The sequence below is a fragment of the Helianthus annuus genome, chromosome 17, assembly GCF_002127325.2.
Source record: "Helianthus annuus cultivar XRQ/B chromosome 17, HanXRQr2.0-SUNRISE, whole genome shotgun sequence".
NCBI lineage: Eukaryota > Viridiplantae > Streptophyta > Magnoliopsida > Asterales > Asteraceae > Helianthus > Helianthus annuus.
The window spans coordinates 102,930,458-102,937,544 of NC_035449.2; positions in this window are offsets into that span (position 1 = coordinate 102,930,458).

The window sequence follows — 7,087 nt, forward strand, 5'->3', positions numbered from 1 at the left end:
TTCAAATTGAGATGCGGCCCACTAGACTATACCGATGCAAGTATATATGCGATTGGGCCTCTTATCGTTCAATGAATTGGGCTTGCAACTAAAATAAAACACATCTCATATGTAACCCAAAACATTATCATTCTAAACGGTTGTGTTCACCGTGTGCAGCGGCCCAATCTTGCTGGCCCAGATCAAATCACATGATTCAGTTGGCTCCGGGCCCAACTGGAATTCGTGATCACTAACTAGTTTAAGTGTGTTTGTGTGTTCAATAACCAAGTGTGGCCCAATCCAATATCCCATACAATACTCTAATAACTCATTTAATCAATATCAACCCAACAATATATACATGTAGTCTCTTTAAGTATTCATCCAAACAACAGTCCCAAATCATGTGTATGATGTTCATAACAGTGATCCAAAGTCAATTAAGTCATGTAACAATCAAATCATGTCAAATCCTAGAACAACAAACAATTCAATTCAGTCGTATATAACCAATCCCCATTATCCATTACCCAAGCTGCTCGGCCCACATACTTATTTACTGGAATAATAGCCCATTTGATCTTAACCCACAACCGATCACACAACTTCAGTTTAATTCCATAACCGTTCCCTTTTCATTAATCATTAGTTACCAACAATTATCAATACACACCCATCCTTATCTGATTAATCTATCACCTATTCCTATGCCACCATCCCAACATATTCTGACAATTCCATCATGGCTCATAACCCAATCAATTCAAATAACAAAGTGATAATCTCGACCATTATCCCTCTTAGATTTCCAATGCATGGCCATAATTTTTATTCCACATGTTTTACCCAAAGACACATAATCAACAGTTTATTAAATCAAGTCATAAACACTGCTTAACATAAATTAGGTGATTCAACATGACAAACAATTATCAATTATTTATCAACAAGAAACATCCAAATCGGATCACACAAATCATCGCATAGAGTCCTAGTTTGTAACCATACAATCATAATCCTCCCGGTTCTAGCAAAACTTTAAACCATAGTTATTCTCTTACTAATAATATATTGATCGACAAGTATGTTTTCGGCCGAGGGTGTCACGAAATCAGTTTATGATAACAAGCCACACTAAACAAATTACCTCGAATAAGATCAGTTAATCGATGTTGTTTTAAAGCACATGCATACGATATGGATAATCACATTCACGCATAAATAATCCTACGAAAACATACACATGCTACAACCATTCATCGCTGATCATGATTTCAACCAAATATCATCAAGAATTCTAATTAAATAAGGATAATATACTAACCAGAAGGTAACACTTGTAACAAGAGAGAGCCACGAAAGAGGGGGGGTCTACCACTGCCATGTGCGATTAGGGGAGTCTAGGGTTTGGGGTATAATTGTGTTATTATAATATGTAGCCTATATATGTATAAATGTTAAGCTAAAAGCCGGCCCCCCAATGCAAGACTCAATTGGGCGGCCCAATCATGTATGGATACACTCACGCACATATATTAATTGGACCACAAGATTATGCACTGACAATCCACTATATAATAATTGGACCACAAGATAACTTTCATAACTCACGCACATGGTTGTCAGGTCTAGATGTTATGTTTTAATTCAATATATCATGTGTTAATTCAATTATCGATTGACCCAATAACATTCGTTCATTGCCTGTCCATTAATTACAATTTCAGAAATTTGCATGTGAATGATGTTGGATCTCGACCCAAGAAACTGATCATACTCACGTGAACAACAACCCATGTGGACAAGTGATACTTAGAGGAAAGGCCTTGGAATTCTCGGGTTGTCACATACAAGGTTGTCGTCGATAGGGGAGGGGCTCTAGGATTTGAGAATTTGATAATCGTTTAGCTTCTACATAACCCTAACTAATATATAATCTCGTATAAGAGTTTGGGCTCATACTGGGCTTCGCAGTGAACTGGGCCGGCGAAACACTTCTGTTTCGTCGGAATGCCTGTGACGAAACAACTCCAGTTTCGTCGATGGGAGTTGTGGCGAAACGCTTGTGTTTCGTCGGACATGTTCAACGTTTAAGTAAACAGAATAATGATAAACACCTTAATCACATAGAATAGGTAACATACCAAACAACCATCTCATCATATACTTCCGTGTGTACAATTACTAGGCAAATAAGCAAACAACTAAACAGTCAATCGTGCAATCAATGCGAAAGTAGAATCTCGGAAACTCGAGTTGTCATATTATCCCCAACTTGAAAGAAATTTCGTCCCGAAATTTAGCATGCGGTTACTGAGGAAGCTAGGTAAGTTGTATCGTTTAATGGTTTTCCTGGGGTGTCACATCATCCCCCCATTGATTTGGAATTTCGTCCCGAAATTCTGTAGTAGCTTCAGTCTCAGTAGTAGTTGCATTGTTCTGAAATAACTGGGGATATTTGAGTTCCATTTGGTCTTCTCGTTCCCAGGTATACTCTGGGCCACGACGGGAGTTCCAACAAACTCGAACAAGAGGTATTCTAGTGTTTTTGAGGACCTTAACATCCCGGTCCGTGATTTCAATAGGTTCCTCGACGAAATGTAACTGCTCGTCGATAGTGAGCTCCTTCAAAGGAACTATGAGGGTTTCATCTGACAGACACTTCTTCAGATTCGACACGTGGAAAACATTGTGAACTGCACCGAGTTCTGCTGGTAAGTTCAGTTTATAAGCCACTGTGCCTATTCTTTCTATGATTTCGAATGGTCCGACATAACGTGGATTGAGCTTGCCTCGTTTGCCAAAACGAATTACACCCTTCCAGGGCGAAACTTTGAGTAGCACTCGATCCCCAACCTGGAACTCGAGCGGTTTCCTGCGCTTATCAGCGTAGCTTTTCTGACGATCACGAGCTGCCGCCATTCGTTGTCGTATCTGAGCAATTCGTTCAGTAGCATCAACTACAAGCTCTGGACCTGTGATCTGGCTGTCGCCCACCTCTGCCCAACAGAGAGGTGACCGGCATTTACGTCCGTACAATGCCTCGAATGGAGCGGCTTGAATGCTGGTGTGGTAACTGTTATTATATGAAAACTCCACTAACGGGAGGTGTTTTTCCCAGCTGTTGCCGAAATCGATAACACATGCCCGAAGCATTCTTCTAGAGTCTGGATAGTACGCTCAGACTGCCCATCCGTCTGAGGGTGATAGGTTGTGCTCATGTCTAATCGCGAGCCAAAAGCTTTATGCATTGCTTGCCATAGTTCTGAAGTAAATCGTGCATCACGATCTGAGATAATAGAGGTTGGCACCCCGTGCCTTGAAACCACTCCTTTCAAATAGATGTCTGCCAAAGTAGAGAACTTGTCTGTTTCTTTGATAGCCAAGAAATGTGCAGACTTTGTGAGTCGATCCACGATCACCCAGATTGTGACAACTCGTATTTTGAATCTATTCTTGTGAGTTATGTAACGTATGTGAACGACATGTGATTATATGAAAGTTATGTGTTATGTGCTCTTAATGAACGAATGCATGATATGTTATGTGTATGTATATGTTACATGAACCGAAACGCACAACATTACACGACCGCACAAGCCCACTCGGCCCACTCGGGCTTTACATTTGTACACGGATCCATAGGGCAGCCCAAGTTGGGTTCGGCCCATCCCCCTAGCCGATTAACACATGAGATGTTGTAAACATCTCACACTTTACCAAAACACACACATGTTACAAACCCTAGTTCTCCCTCTCTCCCTCTTACGAACCCGACGGCAGCCAAGCATCCCCTCCGTTGAAGATCTTTTCTGCTTTGGATCAATTCTTGTTCACCCTCTTAATCGGTTAGTGTGCTTATGATTGTTTTCATGATTGATTGATTATGTTGTTAAATGATTTGTGTACTAATAATTGGCCCACATGTATGTATTGAATGATGTTCTTGTGAATCGATTAGAATGATAATCGGCTATCATGTATTGATTCGGATTGTATTTGATGATGCTTGTTAGATTGGCTATTATGTTATAAGTTTTCGGATTGTTACACAACGATTTGGATGTGTTAAGTGATTTAAGCGGATGGTTTAATATTGTAAGTTGTTTGACTGCCTTAAACATGATTAGGGTTCATGTGGATTATATGATAAGAAAACTATGTTTTGATCGATTGTATGTCAAACGAATAGTGGGAAACTTGTTAATGGATTTATGATAAACTTGGAAACCTTGTAACTGATTGGCTAGATTAATGTTGTAACTGAATAGCATGAGTTCCGGATGTTTAAGATTGATCGCAGAAAACCTCTTGCTCGCACAAGAGGTCCACTCGCACAAGGAGTCCTTTTGCACAAGACTTCGGATCGCACAAGCTTGTCCAGTCGTACAAGCTTGACTGGATCACACAAGATGTTTGTTCATTTGTTTATTCGGGCCGTATGTTATTTATTGGGCTGGACTAATCCCAATCGCACAACCCAACCGGATCGGGCAAGCCCATCCGGATCGCACAAGTTGTTTTATTTATTGGGCCGTAAATGTATGGACTATCTACTCATGTGTTGGGCTTAATTATAGTAGGGCCGGGTTTGGTTGGATTGCACAACATGTTGTGGGTCGCACAACATGTTGGGCCGATTACTTTTGGGCTTTTGATGTATTACTTGACTGTTAAGTGTTGCCATGATCTATACGTGTTTGAAACGTATTAACTCTGTGTAACCATACGTGCTTTACTTGAACCAAAAACCTGACTTGTGTGGTAACCCTGTTAGGACGTGGTTGACCACCCTTAGTTCAAGAACCTTTTGTGTATATGCCGAGCAAACCAAGGTGAGTTCACACAGCCAAGGCATGGGGTTCCCGGGTAGGAATGGGATTGGATGACTTATTGTACATACTCAAGTGATAGAACCTAACGACAAGATACGGCTAGACTAGTAACACTTATTGAACTGATCTTCGCACACCTGCCAAGGGTTGGCCGCGATATTATGACTGACTTCGCACACCTGCCTTAGGAAGGCCGCGAACTAAATTTACTAATCTTCGCACACCTGCCAGGGAGGCCGCGATACACATAAACCTAGTCTAGAATACTTGGGAAGAACATCCCCTAATCTTCGCATACCTGCCTGGGAGGCCGCGATGGAAACTAATACGATACATGACATAACGAACGAACATACTACTACTCACACTATACTATTACTGAACTATTAACTGTGAACTCGCTCAACTAGGTGTTGACTCTCTGCTGCATGCCTTGCAGGACCTTAGGTACTTATGGAGCTTGCACAAGGAGGAGCAGGTCGTTGTGGGCATGGATCATGAATGCTTGTTAAACGTTTATGACATTACACACTTAATACTTATGTTTGGGTTTTTACATTAATGCTTCCGCTACACTTGATTATGTTGGTTTTGATAAACACCTTTCGTATTGATGGATAACTATTACTACTTATTTACATGTTCAATATGATTGGTGGCTTGATCCTGGTCATGTCACGCCTCCAAGCGGTGGTACTCCGCGTGTGGATTTTGGGGGTGTGACACAGATGGTATCATTCCCACGTTGAGATCTAGGCAGGCCAGTAACGAAATCCATGGAAATTTCCTCCCATTTCCATTGTGGTATCTTAGGCTGCTGAAGTAGGCCTGATGGTTTCTGATATTCCGTCTTGACCCTCGCGCAGGTCAAACACTTGCCAACGTATATTGCGATGTGAGATTTCATGCTAGGCCACCAATACGTTGTTCTGATATCGTGGTACATCTTATCCGAACCTGGATGTACCGAGTAGCGAGACTTGTGTGCTTCATCCATCACAAGTTCTCGTAAACCGCCATATAGTGGGACCCAAATACGCCCCGTTACATAGTAGGCGCCGTCTTCCTTTTGTTCCAATCGCTGCCTTGAACCGCGTAAGGCTTCAGCCCTGACGTTTTCTGGTTTCAATGCTTCTACCTGAGCATTTCGTATCTGTGTGGGAAGACTAGACTGAATAGTGAGCTGCAATGCTCGTACACGCCTAGGTGTAGTATCTTTCCGACTGAGGGCGACAGCCACAACATTGGCTTTGCCTGGATGGTACTTGATGGCACATTCGTAATCGTTAAGTAGCTCGACCTATCGACGTTTCGCATGTTCAATTCCTTCTGCTTGAAGATATGCTCAAGATTCCTGTGATCGGTGTAGATAGTGCACTTGGTACCGTACAGGTAGTGTCGCCATATCTTAAGCGCGAAAACAACAGCTCCCAGCTCTAAATCGTGTGTCGTATAGTTCCGTTCATGAACTTTAAGTTGCCGCGAAGCGTAGGCAATGACTTTATCCCTTTGCATCAATACACAACCAAGACCCTGAATCGACGCGTCACAATAAACCACAAAATCGTCTGTGCCCTCTGGCAATGAAAGAATAGGTTCGCTGCATAATCTATCCTTTAAGTGTTGGAAAGCTGTTTCCTATGTATTACCCCAACGATAAGTAACACCTTTCTGTGTCAGTAGTGTAAGCGGCTGCGCAATCTTTGAGAAATCCTTGATAAACCGTCTGTAATAACTCGCTAAACCCAAGAATTGGCGTATTTCCATTGGTGTACGTGGTACAGGCCAGTTCCTGATCGAGTCTACCTTGGATGGATCAACATGAATCCCATCCTTGTTTACCACATGGCCTAGAAAGTGGACTTCACGAAGCCAGAAGTCGCATTTTGAAAACTTGGCGTACAGTTGTTCCTTTCGAAGGAGTTCCAAAATAAGTTGTAAATGCTGCTCGTGTTCCTCCTGACTCTTAGAGTCGATCAGGATGCCGTCGATGAAGACAATCACAAACTTGTCCAAGTAAGGTTTGCACACTCTATTCATAAGATCCATAAAGACTGCAGGTGCGTTCGTTAATCCGAAGGGCATGACAAGAAACTCGTAGCGGCCGTAGCGAGTTCTGAATGCTGTTTTGGAGACGTCCTCATCCCGGACTCTCAGTTGATGGTAACCTGACCTCAGATCAATCTTCGAGTAGTAGCTCGACCCTTGCAGCTGGTCGAACAAATCATCAATACGTGGAAGAGGATAGCGGTTCTTCACTGTCACCTTGT